This window comes from Cicer arietinum, chromosome 5, assembly GCF_000331145.2.
Source record: "Cicer arietinum cultivar CDC Frontier isolate Library 1 chromosome 5, Cicar.CDCFrontier_v2.0, whole genome shotgun sequence".
Classification (NCBI taxonomy): Eukaryota; Viridiplantae; Streptophyta; class Magnoliopsida; order Fabales; family Fabaceae; genus Cicer; species Cicer arietinum.
In genome coordinates, this window is record NC_021164.2 from 31,458,801 (window position 1) to 31,468,083 (window position 9,283).

General features: G+C 31.7%; 1 long non-coding RNA gene and 1 pseudogene across 3 annotated transcripts; both read left to right on the plus strand.

Moving 5' to 3' along the window:
• Positions 1-1,516: 1,516 nt before the first annotated feature.
• On the plus strand, positions 1,517-5,152 carry LOC101495848 (putative disease resistance RPP13-like protein 1; annotated as a pseudogene).
• A 1,829-nt stretch (positions 5,153-6,981) lies between these two features.
• LOC105852789 (uncharacterized) lies at positions 6,982-9,277 on the plus strand. Of its 3 annotated transcripts, none has more exons than XR_012162982.1 (4): positions 6,983-7,196; positions 7,365-7,838; positions 7,951-8,002; positions 9,213-9,277. It is a non-coding gene; the product is annotated as an uncharacterized lncRNA (long non-coding RNA). The 3 variants fall into 3 exon arrangements; XR_012162981.1 differs by having other exon boundaries at positions 6,987-7,580; positions 7,690-7,838; XR_012162980.1 differs by having other exon boundaries at positions 6,982-7,838.
• The last annotated feature ends 6 nt before the right edge of the window (positions 9,278-9,283 follow it).

Genomic DNA, 9,283 nt, shown 5'->3' on the forward strand with positions numbered 1-9,283 from the left:
TCTCGGAAAAAAAATCAAAATATTTTGCCGAAATCTTTTTTAAAAATAATTTGAAAAAGTGGGTCCATAGGTCCCACTAAAACCACAAAATTTTATGGGCTTTTTAGTTTTGTGAAGTCTTTTTAATTATGAAATTTTTTTGTCTCTCTAATATATGAACTGAAGTCGATAATTAATGAACTTGTGAAATTATACGTATCATTTCTATAATATCTACCATGAGGCATCACTTAATTATTTTATTTTTTCAAAATGAAAGAAACTTTACAATAAATATTTATTTTTAGTTTTACTTTTATCATATTGAAAATGAGAGGATGGTATACAAATTCTTATATATATATTTCTTTGCAAGTGGGTAGAAAAGAGACATCCTTTTACGCGGTGCGTAGAAAGACGCGTATACTCAGTTGATAGAAAAACACTGCATCATTCATCTTTGGTATATGCTTACTTACTCTTTACATTGGAGACTTCATATTTGACTTGTTTTGATATTGCCTCTAAATCTTTCTTCAATGTTTTATACTCTCTGATCAATCTCTCTTTCCTTGGCAAATCATAGTTTGTTTGTCAACACTCAGCACACTTTAAGGTAATGAATCTCTTTCTTTCTTAACAAAAGTTAATCTCTCAAATTTCAAAAAAAAAAAAAAAATTGATATCTCTCTACATATATTTTTTACTCAATCTCTCTAGATGTTACACGCTCTATCCCGTGGCAATCTTATATTTGTAAAAAATATTGTCCAAAGTAAGTATACTCTCTAGAGATCAAATATTAATTATTATTATTTTTAATTATAGTCTCTATCTAATTAATATAATGTGTACTATGTATTGAATTAAGAGAAGAAGAATTATGTGAATTGAAAAACCTGAAAATTGGGAAAATGACTCAAGTCTTACATATATACCAATAGAACCAAAACTAACAGACCTTACAAAAAAACCTAAACTGAATTATGTTATTAGTGGAGATAAACTAAGGCTAACTTATATTTAATACTCCCCCTCAAGCTGGATGATGCACATCAAATAGACCAAGCTTGGACAACAGTTGCATGAAAGTTGGTTTCATTAGAGGCTTTGTTAACAAGTCTTCTATTTGAGCAGCAGAAGATATAGGGAATAACTTTATGATGCCAAGACCAATTTTCTCATGAACGATATGACAATCAATTTCTATATGTTTGGTTTGTTCATGAAATATTGGGTTGTGAGCCAAGTAAATTGCTGACTGGTTGTCACAGTAAACAAACATTGGTTTGCTGAAAGTAATGTGAAGATCTTTGAAGAGGTAGTGCAGCCATTGTATTTCACAGGTTAGGCTGGCCAGCGCGCGATATTCAACCTCAGAACTTGACCTTGAAATAGAGGTAGTGCGGATGATAGGTATGGATATAGACATTAAGATACCCAAAGGTAAGGGTACGAGTGTTAAAGTGGATACTCACGAGAATACATATGTATTTTTTAAAACTGCGAACATAGAGGCGGGTACTATAGTATCCTATCCAAACCCTACTCATTGTCATCTCTATCAGATTAGTTGACAATTAGGTGTCGAACTTAACATAGTTTCACTTCTAATGACTTTGTGTAGAATACAAATTTTACAAATTCTACCATTGTGTTGCATTAACGCATATCTATTTATGCTGTAGATTGGGACTAGAGAGCCTCTTGTATCTTTGTGATACAGAAAATACACGGCATATATGTTTGTTGAAGGGTTTCTTTCCTCTTTATTTGATGTGGTTCTTCAGAGGTTGGATTCAAGTAATTTCATTGACTACTTTCATAGAGTCAAACTTGATATATTGGTGGAAAAACTTGACTCTACACTTAATTCTATCAACCAAGTGTTGAATGATGCAGAGAAGAAGCAATATGAAAATACAAACGTGAAGAAGTGGCTTAGTGATGTTAAACATGCTATGTATGAGGCTGACCAATTATTAGATGAGATTTCTACTAAAGCATCATTGAAGAAGTTGATAGTTGAGTCTCAACCTACTACAAGTAACAACGTTTTTAGCTACATTTCAGCTTTTATTAATCCATTTGAATCTAGGATCAAAGAATTGCTAAAGAATCTAGAATCTCTTGTAGAGCAGAAGGATAGGCTGGAATTGAAAAATGGAACTTGTGCTTGTAATGAAGTTGGAGTTAGTTTGAAAGAAAGAAAGAATGCCAACTTCATATTTGGTGGATGAATCTGGCATATATGGTAGAGATGATGATAAAGATAAAATGATCAAAACTTTACTTTCAAATAATGGAAGTGGCAACCAGAGACACATGTGATCAGTATAGTGGGTTTGGGTGGGATGGGTAAGACCACATTTGCTAAACTTGTGTACAATGACAACAAGATTGAGAAGCATTTTGAACTTAAAGCTTGGGTCTATGTTTCGGAATATTTTGATGTTGTTGGACTCACCAAAGCAATTCTAAAGTCATTTAATTCTTCAGATGATGATGAATCTATTTTAAATCTACTCCAACAACGACTGCAACATAGACTATCATGCAAAAAATATCTGCTTGTATTGGATGACATCTGGAATAGAAATGAGGAAAGTTGAGAGCAATTACTACTTCCCTTTAACCGTGGATCTTTTGGAAGTAAGATTATTGTGACAACACGTGACAAGGAGATAACATCTATCATGAAATCCACTCAACTACTTCATTTAGAGAAATTAGGAGAAAGTGATTGTTGGAGTTTATTTGTAAGACACGCTTTTCGTGGCACAAATGTTTGTGAATACCCAAATCTTGAATCGATTGGCAAGAAAATCGTAGAGAAATGTGGAGGGTTGCCCTTAGCAGTGAAAACATTAGGGAATCTCTTGCGGAAAAAATTTACTCAACGTGAATGGTTAAAGATATTGGAAACTGATATGGGTCGTTTATCAGAAGGTAATGATAAAATTAACCTAATATTAAGATTGAGTTACCATAACCTTCCTTCTAATCTAAAGCGTTGTTTTGCCTATTGTTCCATATTTCCCAAGGGATATGTTTTTGACAAGGATGAATTGATCAAGCTTTGGATGGCAGAAGGTTTATTGAAGTGTTGCACGAGAGACAAAAGTGAAGAGGAGTTGGGTAGTGAGTTATTCAATGATTTGGAGTCTATTTCATTTTTCCAACAATCAGTAAATCCATTGTATAGTGGTGTCCTAATGCATGATCTTGTGAATGATTTAGCAAAATCAGTGTCAGGAGAATTTTCTTTACTAATAGAGGGTGATATATGAAACCTATCCCTAAAATGACACGTCACATTTATTGCTCTCTTGAATCAAAAGATGATAGAAATATATTGGATCATGTCTATAAGATTGAGGGTTTACGTAGTCTGATGGTACACCCACAAAACATGCACGTTATGAAGAAGTTATTCTCTTTCGTTCAAAAGGATTTAAGGCCAATTTATAAATTCAACTTTGTTCAACATGAGTTGTATTCAAGACTTAAGTATTTGTGCATGCTATCATTCAATTGTTGTGATCTCTCAGAGCTAGCAAATGAGATAAGTAATTTAAAGCTTTTGCGCTATCTAGACTTGACTCGCACAGGGATTAAATGTTTGCCTGAGTCCATTTGTATGTTGTTTAATTTGCAGACAATGATATTGCGGGGTTGTCCATTGAATGAGCTCCCTTCAGATTTTCACAAACTTACCAATTTAAGTCATCTTGATTTAGAAGGCACTGAATTAAAGAAGATGCCAAAGCAGATAGGGAGACTACACCATCTTCAAACGCTGACACATTTTGTTGTGGGAAATGAGAGTGAGTCTGATATTAAGGAGTTGGCGAAACTCAACCATCTTCAAGGGAAACTTTGTATTTCAGGGTTAGAAAATGTCATTAATCTTGCAGATGCTGCAAAAGCAAATTTGAAAGATAAGAAACATCTAGAAAAATTAATTTTGCAATCCAGTTACCTTAATAGTAGAGAAGAAATGAAAATTTATGAGATTCTTCAACCACATAGCAACTTGAATAGTCTCATTATGAAAGACTACCATGGTAGTAGCTTTCCAAATTGGCTAAGGGCTTTTCATTTACCCAATTTAGTATCTCTTCAACTGAAGAACTGTGGAAAATGTTCTCAGTTGCCACCACTTGGGCAGCTCCCCTCTCTCAAGGAGCTTACTATGTCAGGCTGTGATGGAATAGTGATAGTCGGAGAAGAATTTTACGGTAATAATTCATCAAATGTTCCATTTAGGTCCCTTGAAATTTTGCTATTTGATTCAATGAATGGTTGGGAGGAATGGTTATGTCTTAAAGGGTTTCCTTTGCTTAAAGAGTTGTGTATAAGTTATTGTCTCAAATTGAAAAGTTCTCTGCCCCAACATCTTCCTTCTTAGCAAAAATTGGTGATTAGTAATTGCGAAAATTTGGAGGCAGCAATTCCCACGTCTGCTAATATTAGAGTGTTAGAGTTACACCAATGTGATAGCATTTTGATAAATGAATTCCCATCCAGCTTGAAAAGGTTCGTCCTTCGTGGAAATCGGTTAACAAAATTCTTCCATCATCAAAATTTATTCAACAATGTCATTCTTGAAGAGTTGGACTTGGATTTTAGTGGATTTGTAGAATGCCCCTCTTTATATTTGTGTTGCTATAATTCTCTTCACACACTTTATATAAGAGGTTGGGGCTTGTCCACTTTGCCATTTGCACTAAACTTGTTCACTAGTCTTAGTTCTCTCAAGTTGTTTGAGTGTCTACAATTGGAATCGTTTCCAAAAGGAGGTTTGCCTTCCAATTTGGGCTGCCTTGAAAACAAAGAGTCCTTCCCAGAGGAGAGTCTACTGCCACCAACTCTTGAAACAATTTGTTTGTATAAATGTTCAAAGCTAAGAATAATGAATGGAAATGGTCTTCTCCACCTCAAATCTCTCAAGTCTCTAGATATTGGATGTTGCCCTAGTCTTGAGCTTTTGTCAGAGAAGGGTATGCCCAATTCCCTTACTACTTTGTACATTCATAATTGTCCATTACTTTATCAATCGTACCAAAAAAAGGAAGGAGAGCTTTGGCATACAGTTCGTCACATTCCTTCTATAATGATTGATCTTATTCAGATACAGAAATGAGATATTACTACAGGCAAGTGTACAACACTCATTGTTCATGTCTTTCTTATATGAGAACTCTACCTTTTATTGTTGACCGGTATCTTGTTTCTCTATTATTTTTTAGGCTAAATGTCACTCGTGGTCCCTTAACTTAATTTCAATTAACGTTTTAGTCCTTTATCTTTTTTCTTTTATTCCGATTTGGTCTTTTATTTAAATTTTAATTGACAATTTGATATTTTATGTTTTAAAATGTCAACAATGTTATCCTTTTTTTTACAAAAATTCAAAAATTCATCAAAATTTTCGAACAAAATCCATAAAATTCTTTGTATTCTTTAGTATAAAATAAATTTCATCAAATTCGTAACTCAAATATTCAAATAAACTCATATTTGTCATTCTTTATTTGATGTTGTTAGAGATGAAAATATGAATTTATTTAAAGATTTAATTTGTGAATTTGATAAAATTGCATTATATTGAGGATGATAATTAATTTTATGGGTTTTGTTTGAAATTTTTGATGATTTTTTTTGTAAAAAATAAAGATAACATTGTTGACATTTTAAAACATAAAGAATCAAATTGTGACTTAAAATTTAAATAAATAACCAAATTGGGAAGAAAAAAAAAAGATAAAAGACTAAAACGTTAACTGAAATTAAGTCAAGGGACCAAGGGTGGTATTTAGCCTATTTTTTACTTTAACATTAAAAGGAAATTTGGTGTTTTCTAATTTTCCTTGCACCACAATTTAATCAAATTTCTTGTATTGATAACATCATGGACAACACATGTTAGTATGTACAAAGGAACATACTTGTGATTTTGGCTGCTACATAGCTCTCTATCTGATTCGAGTATTGCGTTGTACATCTGACCCAATAGTATAAGATTTTAATTGGTGAGAGATTCAATTTTTTATTTATAATATAACAAAATTAAAGTAATTTTTTTGAGTTAAATATGTTTTTAATCTCTATAAAATTATGATCTTTCAAGTATAGTTTTTAAAAAAATTTGTTCACTTTTAGTTACTATTTTTATTTTATAGGGACTAAAAATATTAATTTTTTTACAAAAAAGAACTAATTAAAGTGAATAAAATAATTTTAGAGACTTAAATGTTAATTTTTTTTTTTTACAGGTACCAAAAATAAAATTTTATGGAAACTCAAATTTATTTTACCTTTTTTATATTATTAAATTTATTCTTTCTTTTTATTAAGAACCCGACTTATTAAGAACCCACTCAAATTTTTAATAAGGTATACTTTGTGTAGTCTAGTCTATATTCATCACAAGTTTTTCATAGTTTAGAACTTCAAGAGTCTCATTTCAATCCTGCATTGTATCTATTTATAAAAAATAAAAGTGTTTTAATTGTTGAGATCCTTTCTCTCTTGTGTTTTTTAATGCAATAAATTTCATGGACATTCATGCCTTTCATTGTTTATAGGTTTATTAGTTTAGAATTAGAAGCAAGCTAATTATGAGAACCTTTAGAAATGGGACAGACTTCATGTAAGTATATCTGAATGTCTTATGATGACAATTATGTTTTTTAGTACTTGATTAGAAATATGGAGAAGATCATAAATTTCGCAGTATTGCCATTTTATCTATTTTTCACAAATGATTTAGTTGTATAATTATTTGTCTGCTATAATTCATGACATTTAAAAGAAATATTAGCAAAAGAAGTTCCAAATTATTAATGTTAAATTAGCTTCTCATACAAACTACCCTATTTCTAAGGAGGTTCATAGACAACCACTACAAAAAAAATATCTATTGTGACACTTAAGTTTTAGTGTTATCTCATCTTTTGTCGTTATAAGTACTTTTAGTTACAGACAAAGTGTCACATATCTTATTTAATATCAATTCATGATAACTTAAAAATAAAAACTCAAATATTCACGTCTAAAATAATATTCAAGTCCACCCAAACAAGAACAATTCACCCTAAGTATATTATTTCTTTCCTATTTCGATATGAGAAGCTTTTTTCCCTATTCTTCTCAAATTTGCCTACTTCGATCTCGGGAAACTTTTCCCGATTTCTTATCATTTTCGATTCTGGGTCTGGTTTAATTTATTGAACTTTTATTGATTCTAGTTCTGATTTCTTCATCATTTTCTAGATTTATGGTTATGTGTTTTGTTTTCTCTTATCCAAATTGCAAATCTGGATTGCTAGTTCAATGTTTCTGTGTTTTGTTTTCTGAAATTTTGCATTTTCAATTTGCAGATTTGAATCTCTTTGGTTTCAGATCTGATATTATAGTTACATCATATTGTTTTGCTTACTTTTATTGATTTTCGATCGCATCATTGTTTCTTCACCTTCTCGGAGAGATTTATTCTACGATGATGTGTGACTTCCTTTTGGGGTATTTGTCGTTCATTTCAGAAATTTTTCATTACTTCAATCACGATCGTAAAATCTATCCCATTTGTATTTCAGGTTGTTCAACATTTTATAGGTTTTTAATTTTAGTTTCTTCAATTGCATCATTCACCAATTATGTATGTTCATTTTTTAGGGATTCTTAAATTCTTATAATTTCTCTCAGAAAAACCAAAGCGCTCTCTTGACGTCAACCGAAGTAATGACTCTAAGAGTCGTCCCGTTCAGCCGCCACAAATCGTCGTTGTAAGATATACATAACTAGGCGTGTTCATGATTATGAGTCATTAGCTAAGAAAGCTGATGGTTCTCAAGGTAGAAATCATGATTTGTGATTAAATTGGACTGTTTAGTTAGCATTAGCCAGCTATATGCTCAATTCTATTGTGTTTTTATCATTTTTGCTAATATTTTGTGTCCTCTTCAGGTATGGTGGTGCTCCACGAGTTTATTCTATGGATGATTATTTTATGATTAAGGTTGTTGAATATACACACTGGCCTTTTATTTTGACAAAACATTCTTATCACTATGTTTAACGGTTTGGAATTTGATTGAGACTTTGTTTTGTAGTTTAAGGGGGTTTTAATCACTATGTTTGGTTACTGAAAATTCTTGTTCATATTTTATTCTTTCGTACTTGCATTGATTTTTTAGTTGAAATTGTGGTTGCTCTGTATTTCCATTTCCACGCTTATTGTCTATGAACCACATACACTGCACACTGGCGGTTGACACGTTAACTACGATAATGGTTTGAGAAAATGAATTAATTGAATGTAATTTTCAGTGTCTGTGTTAGATACGGACAATTTGAGAAATTGAATTAATTGAATGTAATTAAAGTGTTAGTGTCCGTGTTGGTGTTAGACACAAAAATTTGGACGTGTCTTCGATCAGAAGTACTGGTGTTACAAAACTTACTGCTGAGTCAATTTGATTTTAATAGCTTAAATTTTGCTTAGATGTTGTTTTGTAGTTTGAGGGGATTTTGAATACTGTGTTTGGTCACTGAAAATACTTGTTGATATTCTGCTATTTTTTTTGCCTGTTTTGATTTTTAAATCGACATTGTGGTTGTGTTTCTAACTGAAATTTAAGCTAATTTGATTTTAATGGCTTAAAATTCGAAAGTTATGATGTTCTATGTAGTTTGAGGGAATATACGATTACTATATTTGGTTACTGCAAAGGCTCTATGATGATTTGCTCTCTATTTTTATTTTATTAAGATTTTATGATCGAGAATAGAAGGTAGCCATATTTAGGTGATAGATGGCATGATTAGCTTAGGTATAAGTATAACTGTTAGCATTAGCATTAGATTAAGCACAACCTTCTGTTGGTGTTATTATTGTCTTCCTTGGTTAATACCAATATTTTAAAACCGAACCTGCACTATCTGTAATTCGGTTATTTGAGTGATTTCATAATTTTGTTATGGTTTGAGTGGTTAAAGTTGTTGAAGTTGATTTGAACCGTAACTTGAAAGTCTCGCTAGTTTGATGTCCAGTTCGGTTTTTAAAACATTGCTTAATACAATTTGATGTGATACAAAAAAAAGTTTGGTTCATTTGTTTACATAACATTATTCTTAACGTATGATGCTTTCATGCTTAAGAAGACACTCCTACCAAATACAAGTTCAGGGTCTTTGGAAGTTATTCTACTGTTGGTTTCTTTTTGCAGGACAATACCATTTGCCTGGAACCTCATTACAGCTGGTTACGTTGAACAAACTGTACATGGGGTATGATTTG